At 37.3% G+C, this 15,552-nt stretch overlaps 1 protein-coding gene across 11 annotated transcripts in view; it reads left to right on the forward strand.

Annotated features, from left to right (window-relative positions):
* CAMK2D (calcium/calmodulin dependent protein kinase II delta) overlaps positions 1–15,552 on the forward strand; it is a 462,200-nt gene that overhangs the window by 314,758 nt on the left and 131,890 nt on the right. The window lies entirely within an intron of this gene.

The following is a 15,552-nucleotide window of genomic DNA, read 5'->3' on the forward strand; positions in this document are numbered from 1 at the left end:
CCTGTCAAGAGAAAGAAAAATAAATCAAGTGCTGTGATATTTTGCTATGTACACGGATTGGAGCAAAGAGAGATTAGATTGGAGGTGGTGAACCCAGTTAGAAGGTGGCTGCACTAACATCCAGGTAGATGATAGTCCCTGAAGTACATAAGGTGTTGGTAGGAATAAAGTAAAAAGGTACAGTCGGCCCTCCATATCCTCAGGTTCCACACCCACAAATTCAACCAACCATAGATCAAAAATATTTGAGAAAAGAAAAATTCCAAAGTTCCAAAAAGCAAAACTTGAATTTACTGAAGCTGGCAACTGTTGACCTAGCATTTGCATTGTATTGGGTGTTACAGGTAATCAAGAGATGGTTTAAAGTATAAGGGAGGATATGCGTATAGTATAAGATCATACTGTACCATTTTATATAAGGAACTTGAGCATCCTTGGATTTTAATAGCTGCTGGAGATCCCCACAGATGCTGAGGGATAACTGTATAATCTGTCTGAAAATAATTTTTAGAACAAAGTTGTCTGCGGAATTTTGCTGTTAGTTGGCAATTAACATGCAAGAAACAGTTAATCTATTTAAAATGGAGGATATTTAAATAACAAAGAAACCCTGGATGCTGTAAAGATACTGCATTTCTTATTTGTTTTTAAAATCAATTGCGTTTGAATCAAAACATCTTGGCTGTTGTTAAAATGAAATTTAATGTCCATTACAGTGGGAAGCTATAAATCTAGAACTGTAGAAGTTCACAGTTGGGAAAATACAGGTTTCACAAGGTTATACTAAATAATTTCAGTGTTCTATTTGTTAGAGAATTAATAAAAAAATGGTAATGAATCTGTTACAAGCATATACTGCTTTACTGAATTTTGCTTTATTGTGTTTCACAGAGAGTGCATTTTTTACAAATTGAAGGTTTATGGTAACCCTCCATCCAGCAAGTTTATCAGTCCCATTTTTTCCTAACAACATTTGCTCACTCTATATGTCTGTGTCACATTTTGGTGATTCTCAAAATATTTCAAAACCCTCGACCAGCAAAAAAGATTATGTCTTGCTGAAAGCTCAGTTGATGGTTAGCATTTTTTTAGCAATGAAGTATTTTTTTAATTAAGGTATGTACTTTTTTTTTAAGACATAATGCTATTGGACACTTAATAGACTACAGGATAGTGTAAACATAACTTCTACATGCACTGGGAAACAAAAAATTCATGTGACTTACTTTGTTGTGATATTCATTTTATATTGGTGGTCTGGAACCGAGCCTGCTGTATCTTGGAGGTATGCCTGTGTATTTTTTAAGGAAAAGCATTTTAAATGACTATGACATCCTGTACTTTTAATAGAAAGGGATAGAGATACTCATATCCTTTTGATTCTTTTCTGAGTAGAAGGCAAAATTAACATTCAACTTTTCTCATGTATTACGGTGCTGCTCCAAGGTGGTAAAGTCAACCCTTTCACCCACACATTATAGTTCTTTTTTTTTTTTTTTTTTGCGGTATGCGGGCCTCTCACTGTTGTGACCTCTCCCGTTGCGGAGCACAGGCTCCGGACGCACAGGCTCAGCGGCCATGGCTCACGGGCCCAGCTGCTCTGCAGCATGTAGGATCTTCCCAGACCGGGGCACGAACCCATGTCCCCTGCATCGGCAGGTGGACTCTCAACCACTGCACCACCAGGGAAGCCCCATCATAGGTCTTTTATGTTAACAAACGCTTTGTTTGTGTGGGATAAGATATAACCTCATCTCATGAGTAGTCTTTAGCTGACAACCTACAGGAGGAAGGAGGCTCTTCAAGATGAATACCATCTGATGGCTTCTTTAGAATTATTGTCAGGTATAATTGTCTTAAATTCCAGAGGCCCAATTTCTGTTTCATTTGTTCACTTTAGTAATTTTCATTCTTTAATATAAATCTGGATTTCTTGATATTATATCAATTCCCATATTTGTCTTTATGAAGTAAGGAGAAAATGTTATGTAATTTAGGACTTTGGAAACTTTTAAACAATTTTTTTAAACTTTTACACTTCTAATAAACTTTATTTTTTTAGAGCAGTTTTGGGTTCAAAGCAAAATTGAGCAGAAATTTCTGAGAATTCCAAATACCCCCATCCCCACACATGCACAGCCTCAGCGCTGTTGACTTCCTACACCACAGTGATCTATTTGTTTCAGTTGATGAATCTACATTGACCCATCATTGTTACCCGAAGTCCATAGTTTACATTAGGGTTTACTCTTGGTATTGTACATTGACTGGGTTTTTACAAATGTATAATGACATGTATCCACCATTGTAGTTTAATACAGAATAATTTCATTGTTTTAAAAGTCCTCTGTGCTCCAATTATTTATCTCACCCTTCTCTCTAACTAGAAACAACTAATCGTTTCACTGTCTCCATACTTTTGCCTTTTCCAGAATGTCAAAGTTGGAATCATACAGTATGTAACCTTTTCAGATTGGCTTCTTCCACTTAGCTGTATATGTTTATGTTTCCTCCATGTTTTTCACGGCTTGATAGTTCATATCTTTTTAGCGCTAATAGTCCATTCCCTGGATGAGCCACGGTTTGTTTATGCACTCACCTACTGAAGGATATCTTGGTTTCTTCTGAGTTTTGGCTATGAATAAAGTTGCTATAAACATCTATGTGCAGGCTTTTGTGTGGACTTAAGTTTTCAACTCCTTTGGGTAAATACCAAGGAGCACAATTGCTGGATTATATGGTAAGAGTATATTTAGTTTTAGAAGAAACTACCAAACTGTCTTTTAAAGTGGCTGTATCATTTTGCATTCCCATCAGCAATGAATGAGAGTTTCTGTTGCTCCACATCCTACCAGTATTTAGTGCTGTCAGTGTTTTGGACTTTGGCCACACTAATAGATTTACAGCAGTTATCTCATTTTATTTTTTTTTTTATACAGCAGGTTCTTATTAGTTATCTATTTTATACATATTAGTGTATATATGTCAATCCCAATCTCCCAATTCATACCACCATCACCACCACCACCACCCCCTGCTTTCCCCCCTTGGTGTTTATAAGTTTGTTCTCTACATCTGTGTCTCTATTTCTGCCTTGCAGACTGGTTCATCTGTACCATTTTTCTAGATTCCACATATATGTGTTAATATATGATATGTATTTTTCTCTTTCGGACTTACTTTACTCTGTATGACAGTCTCTAGGTCCATCCACATCTCTACAAATGACCCAGTTTTGTTCCTTTTTATGGCTGAGTGATATTCCATTGTGTATATGTACCACATCTTCTTTATCCATTCGTCTGTCGATGGGCATTTAGGTTGCTTCCATGACCTGGCTCTTGTAAATAGTGCTGCAGTGAATGCTGGGGTGCATGTGTCTTTTTGAATTATGGTTTTCTCTGGGTATATGCCCAGTAGTGGGATTGCTGGGTCATATGGTAATTCTATTTTTAGCTTTTTAAGGAACCTCCATACTGCTCTCCATAGTGGCTGTATCAATTTACATTCCCATGGTTTTCTCATTTTAATTCACAATTGCCTAGTGACATATGGTGTGGAGCATCTTTTCATATACTTATGTGCTATCTGCATATCTTCTTTGGTGAGGTATCCTTCAGATCTTTTGCCTATTTTTGAATCAGATTGTTCATTTTCTTATTGTTCAGTTTTAAGAATTCTTTGTGTAGTTTGGATAACAGTTCTTTATCAGATGTCTTTGTAAATATTTTTTCCCAGTCTATAACCTGTCTTCTCATTTCTTGACAGTGACTTGCAGAGCATAATTTTAAAATTTTAATCAAGTTCACATTATCAATTCTTTCTTTTATAGATTGTGCCTTTGATGTTGTATTTAAAAGTCATCCCCATGTCCAAGGTCATCTAGATATTCTCCTATGTTATCATCCAGGATTTTTATTGTTTTAATTATATAGTTATAGTTTTACATTTAGGTCTGTGGTTCACTTTGAGTTAGTTTTTGTGAAGGGTGTAATGTCTGGATTTAGGGGGGTTTTTTGTTTTGTTTTTAATATGTACCTGTTCCAGCATCATTTATTGAAGAGTCTATCTTTTCTCCATTGTATTTCCATTGCTCCTTTGTCAAAGATGAGAGACTATATTTATATATTTATGTGGGTTCATTTCTGGGCTTTCTATTCCATACAATTCATCAGTTTGTTTATTCTTTCATTAATGCCACACTTTTTTGATTACTGTAGCTTTATAGTAAGTCTTGAAGTCAGATGGTATCAGTCCTTCATCTTTGTTCTTCTCTTTAAATATTGTGTTGTTATTCTTGGTCTTTTGGCTCTCCACATAAACTTTAGAATCAGGTTGTTGATATCCACAAAAAGACTTGCTGAGATTTTGATTGGGATTATGCTAATCAAGTTGATAAGAACTGTCATCTTGACCTCCTACTCATTGACAAGGAATATCTCTCCATTTATTTAGTTATTTTTTGGAAATATTTCTTCAGCGTTTTGTAGTTTTCCTCATATAGATCTTTTACATATTTTGTTAGACTTACACCTAAGTATTTCATTTTTAGGGAGGGTAATGTAAATGGTAATGTGTTTTTAATATAAATTTCACTTGGTCATTTCTGGCACATAGGAAACCTATAGACTTGTATATTAACCTTGTATCCTGCAGTTTGTGATAACTGCTTATTTCCAGGAGTTTTGTTGTCAATTCTTTAGGATTTTTATGCATAGACAATCATGTCATCTGTGAATAATGACCATTTTATTTCTTCCTTCTCAATTTGTATACCTTTTGTTTCCTTTTTTAAATCCGACTGCATTAACCAGGACTTCCAGTATGATGTTGGAAACGCGTGATGAAAGGGGACATCTTTGTCTTGTTCCTGATCTTAGTAGGAACGCTTCATGTTTCTCACTATTAAATATGATGTTAGCTTGTGGTATTTTGTAGATGTTCTTTATGAAGTTGGGGAACTGTTCCTAGTTTACTGAGAGTTATTCTCATGAATGGATGTTGAATTTTGTCAAATGATTTTTCTACATCAACTGATATGATCATGTGATTTTTCTATTTTTGCCTATTTTGATATTACTGATAGATAACATTGATTTTCAAAGGTTAAACCAGGCTTGCACACCTGAAATAAAATTCTTTTGCTCATGGTGAATAATTCTTTTTATACATTGTCATATTCATTTCGCTAATATTTTGTTGAGGATTTTTGTATCTATGTTCGTGAGGGATATTGGTGTATAATTTTTCCTTCTTGTAGTGCCTTTATCTGGTTTTGGTTTTAGAGTAATGGTGGCCTTATGGAATGTGTTGCAGTGTGTTCCCTCTGCTTCTGTTTTCTGCTTCATATTGTGAAGAATTGGTATCGTTTATTCCTTAAGTGTTTGGTATAATTTACCAGGTAATCCATTTGGGCCTGGTGCTTTCTGTTTTGGAAGGTTATTAATTATTGATTCAATTTCTTTAATAGATAGGGCTGTTCAGGTTGTCTATTTCTTCTTGTGCAGTTTTGGCAGATTGTGTCTTTCAAGGAATTAGTCCATTTCATCTGGGTTATCAAATATGTGGGCATAGAGTTATTCATAATAATCCTTTATTATCCTTTTAATGTCCATGGTATCTACAGTAATGTCTCCTCCTTCATTTCTAATATTAATGATTTATGTCTTCTCTCTTTTTTTCTTAATTAGTCTGGCTAGAGACTTATCCATTTCATTGATCTTTTCAAAGAGCTAGCTTTTTTTTGCTATTGTTGATTTCCTCTATTGATTTCCTGTTTTCATTTTTATTGATTTCTGCTCTAATTTTTATTATTTCTTTTGTTCTGCTTACTTTGGATTTAATTTGCTCTTTTTTCTTTTTACTAGTGGAAGCTTAGCATATTAATTTGATATCTTCCTTTCTAATATGTGCATTCAGTGCTATAAATTTCCCTATATGTAGCTCATCCCACAAATTTTGATGTTATTTTTTCAGTTAATTCAAAATATTTTTAAATTTCTCTTGCGATTTCTTCATTGACTTATGTGTTGTTTAATCTCCTAGTATTTTGGATCCTTCAGTTTTCTTTCTGTCGTTGATTTCTTGTTTAATTCCATGTGCTCTGAGAGTAGACCTTGTTTGATTTCTAATCTTCTAAACTTGTTAAGGTGTGTTTTATGACCCAGAATGTCATCTATCTTGGTGAATGTTCTATATGAGCTGGAGAAGAATGTGTATTCTGCTGTTGTTTATACAGAAGTATAAGTATAGAAGTCGTCTATAGATCTCAATTATAGATCTATAGATCTAGTCTATAGATCTCAATTATATCCAGTTGATTTATGGTGCTCTTGAGTTCAACTATGTTCTTAGTGATTTTCTGCCTGCTGGATCAGTCCTTTTCTGATAGACAGGTGCTAAAGTCTCCAGCTACAGTAGTAGATTCACCTATTTTTTCTTACAGTTCTACCAGTGTTTGCCTTATGTATTTTGATGTTGTATTGTTAGGCACATGCACATTAAGAATTGTTACATATTCTTGGAGTATTGACCCCTTTGTCATTAAGTGATGCCCCTCTTTTTCTCTGATAATTTTCCTTGCCCTGAAGTCTGCTCTATTATTAATATAGCTACTCTCACTTTCTTGGCTTTTTTTTTTTGTTGTTGTTGTTGTTTTTTTGTTTTTTTTTTTTTTTTTTTTGCGGTACGCGGGCCTCTCACTGTGTGGCCTCTCCCGTTGTGGAGCACAGGCTCTGGACGCGCAGGCTCAGCGGCCATGGCTCACAGGCCTAGCCGCTCCACGGCATGTGGGATCTTCCCGGACCAGGGCACGACCCCGCGTCCCCTGCATCAGCAGGCGGACTCCCAACCACTGCGCCACCAGGGAAGCCCCTCCCTCACTTTCTTTTTAGTAGTGTTAGCATGACATATAATTCTCCATTCTTTTAGTCTTAATCTATGTATGTCTTTATAATCACAATGAATTTCTTTCTGACAGCATATAGTTAGGTCTTGTTTTTTGATCCACTCTGACAATCTCTTTTCATGTATTTAGTTCATTGATGTTTAAAGTGATTATTGATATAGTTGGATTAATATCTACCATATTTGTTACTGTTTTCTATTTGCTTCTCTTGTTCTTTGTTATTGTTGTTATCATCCACCTTTTTTTTTTTTTTTTGAAGTTTCTATTGGCATTTCCTTAAGCTCAGAGATTCTTTCCTCAGCTGGGTCCAGTGTACTACGGAGCTCATCAGTGGCATTCTTCATTACTGTTACAGTGTTTTCTTTTTTTATCCTGGCATTTCTTTTTGATTCTTTCTCAGAATTTTCATCTTTCTGCTTACATGACCCATCTGTTCTTGCATGTTGTCTACTTTTTCCATTAATCTCCTTAACATATTAATCATAGTTTTTAAAATTCCTGGTCTAATAATTCTGACATTCCTGTCATATCCGATTCTGGCTCTGATGCATGTTAAGTTTCTTCAAAGTGTGCTTTTTGCCTTTTGGTATGTCTTGTGATTTTTTGTTGAAAGATGGACATGATGTACTGGGTAAAAGGAACCATGGTTAGTAGGCCTTTAGTAATGTGTTGGTAAGGTGTTGGGGGAGGGGAAGCATTCTGCAGTCCTATGATTAGGTTTCAGTCTTTTGGTGAGCCTCATCCCTTGGACTGCCAACTTCACCAGTGCTTCTCAGTTTTGCTTTGTCCCCCCCACCCCACCCCCGCCCCTTAGGTGGGACAGGATAGCTAGAGAAAGCTGGAATTGGGTGTTTCCCTTCTTCCACTTACATTCCCCCCTGAGTTAGGTAGGCTCTGTTAATACCTCAGTAGTTTAGGCTCTGGTAAGATGATCTCATTAAGGTGGCCCTTGTTAAAAAGAACAGAATGCTCTGCCCTATTTCAAAAGGGTTCCTTTTCCCCTCTCACTGCTGGAAGCACAAGATTTTCCTCTGATATTCACTGTGAGGACCTGGTAGAACTCCTAGAGGTAAAACTTTCAATCGTCTGGGCCCTCACATGACTGGGTACCCCTGGAGCTTTATCTTCTAAGCTTGTCCACACTGAGCCTTCAGCAGTTTGTCAATTATAGGTCAGATTTTCCTACCATGACATTGGTTCCTGCAGAGGTTTCTGTTTCAGTAAGTTGTGATTTTCTGTATCTGCCTGTCAGTCTCTTCAGTTTCAGGGGCAGCAGTCTGCCTTGTGACCTTATTTGACAGATCTATGGAAAATTGTTAATTTTTTAGTTTGTTTAGCTTTTTATTTGTTTTTAGGACAGAGTGACAACTTCTCAGATCCTTACCTGCCAGACCAGAAACGAGAAGATCATACAATGTTGTTTTTTTTTTAATCTTGAATATTATAAAATTAATTTAAAACTCCTAAATTGGAATTGAAAAGACAAGCAAGGCATAGTCATTTACAGCTGGAGGTCAGAAATCAAGGCTAGAAATTAAAGTTTTTAAGACATGTTTTAAGATAATTAGAAGTCTGAGCTATGTGTTTCTCATATACTATAGACCACCAAGACTGATAGAATAAACAACTGAAAACTATTCCTTAATCACACTTCATTGGAAATTGTTGTCCATAATCATTAAAGAGATTTACTGACTCTTTTGTTCAACCAGATTTTGAAAGCACAGTTTTCTCAAAAAGTTAATTAAGTATAAAATCTTGGACGCTGATTAAAGTGCTGCCTTCTTAAGTAAATGTCTTTCAGCTCCTGGGTCAGATGCTTCTCCCTGGACAAAGCTGGAATTGCTATCTTGGGTATTAATTGTCATTTTAGAGACAGTTAGTGTCTGTGGACTGTCAGTGACATTCTGCTGTGTAAGAGAATCTGGAAAAGTTACAATTTGAAAGATGTTGGACTAAGTTTAGCAGTCAGCTTCTTCAGGATGTGATGATATTTTCTGCTATGTTCTCATCCATTCCATCTCCAAGCCTGGACTTTGTCGGCAGGAAGCCCAAGTCCTACTTGATCCCTGCTTACTTTTCACTTCTACTTGAGACACCCAAACATGGCAGGTGCTGCTGTTGGCTTGCTGTTAGTTTTCTCCCAAGTTTTGGTACTTTAGACATTCTCTGTAAATAGATTTGCTATTATCATACATTCGTCCAATGACTAGAATACCGATTGGGTGCTAATTATATGGCAGGCACTTTGCTAAATACTAGAGATAGGGCTTCCCTCGTGGCACAGTGGTTAAGAATCCGCCTGCCAATTCAGGGGACATGGGTTCGAGCCCTGGTCTGGGAAGATCCCACATGCCGCGGAGCAACTGAGCCCATGTGCCACAGCTACTGAGCCTGCGCTCTAGAGCCCATGAGCCACAACTACTGAAGCCCATGCACTTAGAGCCCATGCTCTGCAACAAGAGAAGCCACCACAGTGAGAAGCCCGTGCACCACAAACTAGAGAAAGCCCGCGTGCGGCAACGAAGACCCAACGCAGCCAAAAATAAATAAATAAATAAAATAAATTAAAAAAAATACTAGAGATAAAGCCATGAATAAGACATAGTCCCTGCCCTCTAGGAGCTTAGAGCCTAATCAGGAAGAGAGACAGTAAACTGTGGAGAGTCCTGAGATGGAGTAAGCTCACGGAAAGGAGTGGCACCTAATGACCGCCAGGGTGCGAGCATGGAGGAAGAGACTCTATGCTGAGATGTGCAGGATAAGGAGAATTTAGTCAGTCACAGATTCTGTCTTCTTCCTGCAATGCCAAGAGGAACAGCAAGTGCAATGGCCCAGAGGAGAGAGACTGTAGACAATTCTAGACGTTTGTACCTCAGCCTGGATGAGCCATTGAGTTTGAGGGGAGAAAGGGAGCACCATGAAGCTGTGAGACTGAAGAAGCAGGCAGGGGCCAGTTCTCAAAGCCCATTCCCTAGTTTTCATTCCTTGAACTAAAACCTGATTTTTTAAAAGGGGGAATTAAGGGGAATGATGTAATGAGATATTTTAGAAAAGTCATTCCAGCTACAAGTCGGGAAACATATTGGCATCCTAGCATGAGATACAGGTTTCTGGATCTAAGCAGTGCAGTGGGAATGCAGGAAGTGGAAAGCTTTGAGAGTAATTTAAGAGGTAGAAGTAATAGATATGGTGATTAATTGGACCTGAAACTTTTTTGTTGAAACCTACTGTTGGTTTGGAACATTCCATTTCTAAAATAACTACAATAATCTGATTAGAGAAAAGAATATTTTATCTTGTTAATGTGTTGACTAGCTAATTGATAGCCGTGTAATTGAGAACAGTTAAAACAATGACATTTTGTTAAAAGACACTTATCAGACTCAGAAATAGTTACCAGTTCAGTGTTTTGGAATTTTGAATATGTGAATAAAATAAGTAAAACATCTAAAAGTATGTGACTTTTGACAAACAAGCAGATTTTGGAAAAAAAAAAGAACTTCTTTTTACCAGCTAAAGTGAGGATATAAACAGCACTAAAACATAGTAGGCGCTCAGTAAACATTTATTGGATAAATGTCTTGAATTATTTGACATTTTAAATAGGTCAAAGAAAGTAGAAGCAATTATTGAGGTTACCTCAGTTTCAATTGCATGTGTTCATTCTTGGGGTATACATGTTATACATACTATGCACTCACATTGTGTGGTGCATGCCAGTTCTGTGAGGGGATGAGGGCCAACATCTACCTGCACAGAGTTACTCTTTCCCAGTAGTCTGGATATAACTTACGAAAATTACCGGTTTGCTAATTGATTTGAATTAGAAAAGTAGAACTGAAATATTTGAAATATTAAAAATGGCCACTCATGATTTAGTAATAATTGTGTGGATAATATCTGACCAATTATATAGTTCTGCATGATCAGTATTTAGCCATTAAGTCTGGTTTATTATGCCTGTGTATCTGTCAGTCAGTGTTTCAGCCCATCTGCCTCCCTATTTAATCACCAGTCTCTCTGGCCACCCAGCACGCCATTTGGTTGTGTGTGTCTGTTCTGTATGTGTTTCGTAAGTGTTGGTGTGGCTGTAACTTTGTTAAGATGTTGACAGACGAGAATAATTGTCTTAAGGAAGATGTCTCTCTTGTTTGAAAAAATATGTGGGAGAGAAATAGGAGTCTGATTTTTCACAAATGCTTTTGAATTTTTTGAATTCCAAATCAATAACCTGACAGTCAGGACTGTTATTGAACCCTCAGGAAAAAGCTTTCAACATAGAATTTTGAGGAAAATTACAATTCATTATCTTGTTCATTTTTCTTCTTTACTATTTTAGTGTAGTGATGGAAGTGTGTTTGAAAAGTTTTATATATAGATTTATTATCTTGAATTATGATTTTTTTCATTAACTTTCACTGTTTCTCATATATCTTGCTAAAAAGGAGAGGAGGGAATCAGATCTTAACAAATATATTTCTTTAAAGAACATACTGTTTTTGTCCATACCTGATACTTTTACGTTTATTGTCTTGATGCTGCCCTTGGCAAGAAATTAAACCAATTCACTATCAACTTAACCCATCTGTCTTCTCTGTCAGACAGGTCTCTATTTATGTATCTTTCTTTCCCAGTGTCTTGCTCAGTTTCTGAAACTAGAAGGTGTTCAGTAAATATTTGTTGAGCTAAACAAAACCCTCACGATCCTGAATTCATTTATTCATTCACTTATTCATTCAACAAATACCTTTAGTGTTTATCATATAGTTGATACCGTGCTGGTCTCTAGGGCCCACCACGAGTTAGATTTTGTCCCTCTCTTCAAGGCACTTGAAGTTTGTTTAGATATTAAGTAACATGCATATATTCAAAATACCATAGATGTAATTTAGATCTATCATATAGGTAATTTTCTTCTATCCTTCTGTCTTCTTTGCTAGTTCTTCCTCATCTCCTAGATGAGTGATCCAGGAGCTTGTTGCTTGGGCACCTTACATTTTCTGCTTCTACTCACTTCCTCGCTATCTCATCTAGTATCATGGCTTTAAATTTCATATAAAAACTAATGGCGGGGCTTCCCTGGTGGCGCAGTGGTTGAGAGTCCGCCTGCCAGTGCAGGGGACACGGGTTCGTGCCCTGGTCCAGGAGGATCCCACATGCCGCAGAGCAGCTGGGCCCGTGAGCCATGGCCACTGAGCCTGCGCGTCCGGAGCCTGCACTCCGCAACGGGAGAGGCCACAACAGTGAGAGGCCCGTGTACCAAAAAAAACAAAAAACAAAAAACAAAACTAATGGCACCCAAATTTATAACTGCAGCTCAGACCTCTACCTGAATTCCAGACATTTCCTGTTGCCTACTCACCATCTCCACTTGGATTTCTGACTATCATTTCAAATTTAAAATGTCTAAAACTGACCTTCTCATCTCCCTACTGCCAAACTTGCCCCTACCAGTTACTGGCAACTCCATCTTTGCAGTCACTCAGGACAAAAACATTGTAGTAATTATTAACTCATTTCTTTTTCTTAAATACTATATCTGATTCATCAGTAACTCCTGTTAGTTTTAAAATATATTCGGAATCCGATAACTCATCACCATGTCCGTGGCACCACCTTGGCCCAAACCACTCATCTCTTGCCTGGGTCACTGTAAAAGCATCCTGACTAGTCTCCCTGTTTCTGCATCTGTGCTCAGCACAACAGCCAGAGACTGCTCTGCTCAGATCACTCCATTGTCTCATGGCTTACCCTCTCCTCCTGCCTTCTCAGCTCCAGCCACACTCACTGCCTTCTTCATAGCCTGGAACAAGCTAGACATTTACCCTTCCTGTTTCCTTGGCCCTGAGTGTTCTTCTACCATCAACCTGCTTAGCCTACCTCTCCCTCCCTTCAGGGCTCACAGGCCACCTTCTCAAGAAGGCCTTCCCTGTATCCCTAAGGGTTGCCCTTATTTCTTTACCAACTCTTACTCCTTCTTGGCCTTTATTTCCCCCCTTCCTTGACATTTATCACCACCTAACCTGTCATAGACTAAACTTAAACTATATCTGGTCAGTTATCTGCTACTGCCCACTAGAATGCTCCATGAATACAGGGACTTTTTCTCTTTTGTTCACTGTGTTATCCCCAGTGCCTAGAAGAGCGCTCGCACAAAGCAGGCATTCAATAAATATTTTTGCATAAGAGTATCTGAGGAAGCTTCTGGAAAGAATACAAACTTGTTTTGTAAAGAGTTTAGAGAGTTTGAAGTGAATATTTTAGGTCTCCTTTCATTTACTTGCTACTTCGGGTACATATGGTGCCACAGTGCTAGCTATTTGAAGGTCCTGTTGCCTAAATACTAGTTAATTAGCATGCTCAGACTCATAGAAATGGATTTTTAACCAAAACTAAAACTGGAGATTTTGTTTTAGCAAAATATCTACTTTTGGAGCAAAATGTGACATCATGAACACATGTTTTAAGAAATGTGAAGTAGCTAAGCCTGTATGGTCAAAATGGATGTAATGTTCTCAAGCATGATGATTATGATGTACTTAAGTTCAAATACTGATCTTTCTTGATTGTTATGATGCTTAATTAATTGATATTTACCATCTACCTTGACTTTTTCTTGGGAACATTTTGGTTACTTATTTTTAGCCAGCAAGCAAAGTAAGATATTCAGTTACCCTGGGAGCCTGATGCTAATGACTGTAATTATTTAGACAATTGAAGTCATTCCTGTCATTCTCTTTCTCAAACCCACAAAGTGCCAAGACTGAAACATGCAATGTATACATGGCCTAATATATTTCTTTAGGGGTCACATTCTTCACTGGAGTCTGAGGAAAGAAAGCCTCTTTTGTTTGCTTTTTTAATCTCTTATTTTGGAATTTGAAAACTATTCAACCCTTTCCAGAAGCGTAGACCCAACTGGGGCATTTTCACGGACAGTAAGAAATCCTTTCTGCCTGCTCTTACTTGAACAAAGAGGCCACTGATCTGGATGAACAGCATCATCAGCATTTGGTTTCTTGTCCTAGAGTTAGTGATGATATGGACCTTTACTAAGGGCATGCCTAGCTGACAGTCATAAAACCCAAAACACTCGGGGACTATGAATAGAAGTGAAATGATGAATAGATAAGGCATAGTGCCTTAGGACTTGCAATATTTATACTCTTGAAATTTATGCCTGGAGTTTGGAAAAACTTAAAGTGTTAGTTACTAATAGTCTAGAGAAGGAAGAACACTTTTCTTATGTGCTCAAACTTAAAGCTTTGTTTCTGTAACAGCTTCAGTGTTAACTATTTCTCTTTTTGGCCACCTCAAAGTGGAAATTCTCTTTGGTTGTCCATGTAATCTCTTTACCTAAAGAAAGCAAAAAGGGATTAAAAACAAATAACCACACTTTTCCTTTTGAGTGTTGCAATGTGAAGAGAGTTTTAGGGACTATGGTTTTGACTTGGTCTCTGCTGATTTGAAGCATTCATTATTTATTTGAAACAAAGTTACTGAGTATGTGAATAAAACCCAAGAATAAAATGATATATACTCAAGTGAAATTTGCTTAGATCAATGTTGTTGAACCGCCCTTATCAATGCATTATATTATTGGAAAATCATTTGAATTTTGCAAAGAATGTCTGACTTAAATCAGAGCTAACATTTGTTAAGTACTATGAAGCCCCCTTCCCAAAGCGTATTATTACACATTGTCTCATTTATTCTGCACAGTAACTCTATGAATTATATAGTATTACTTACTTCCTCTTTACAGGTAAGGAAATTGGGGCAGGAAAGGTTAATTGTTTTGTCCAAGGTCACAGAGTAAATGGCTGTGCTAGGACTTAAACTCAGATTTTCTTGACCCTGAAGACAATACCATGAACCACTGTGAAATACTGCTCTCTATTTACAAAACTTAAATGGTGGAGTATCATGTGCTTGCATTTGTTTTGAATGATTTGTTTTTATCTTCTCCCCCTTCAGTCCAAATGTTAATGTGGGGCTTTCTGAAGTCTGTTATTTTTCATTTAAACTGTGCACCCCTCCCCCACTCCATGGACTTATGCTTTTAACTGCATTCCCCGAACATGGAGCTAAGACAGTATCAGTTTCATCCTTTCTTTTTTTCTTTTTTGTCTTTTACTATAACTAGCAAGTGTTCATAGAAAAGTGGCTTTTCTGTAAGATTCTGGATGTTATAGGCCCTCAATTAGTAGTATCGGAGATGTTTCATTTGTAGAATACAGAGATAAACCCTAGGTTTATGAAAGTTGGACCAATTTGAACTAAATCCAAATGCAGAGAATCAGAAGATGCTTGGATAAAGGAGAACTGAGCTTATCCTCACATCCTAGGGTTGTTCTGTTGAGAGAAGTCGGAACAAAGCCTTGAGAGCTAGAATCACCTGGTAGATAGAATTTGAGAGAGTTTGGCTGAAAAGTGGTGACAGTAACATGTAAAAGTACGTCTAGTTTCAAATGTGGCTCAAAAGTGGCCCAAGTTCAGTTAGTCCCAAATTTTTTCTACTTGATTGTCAGGCACGTTCTCCCAATATAGTGGCCCCCAGAATTCCAGGCTTAGATTTTCCTTACAGTAATAAGTCTCATTGCAAAGAAAGCTTCTTTTTCCCATTTAATTCCAACAGTTGT

The sequence above is a fragment of the Delphinapterus leucas genome, chromosome 5 (assembly GCF_059928025.1).
Source record: "Delphinapterus leucas isolate spDelLeu-1000000601 "Yukka" chromosome 5, BTC_Dleu_Yukka2, whole genome shotgun sequence".
NCBI classification, from domain to species: Eukaryota; Metazoa; Chordata; class Mammalia; order Artiodactyla; family Monodontidae; genus Delphinapterus; species Delphinapterus leucas.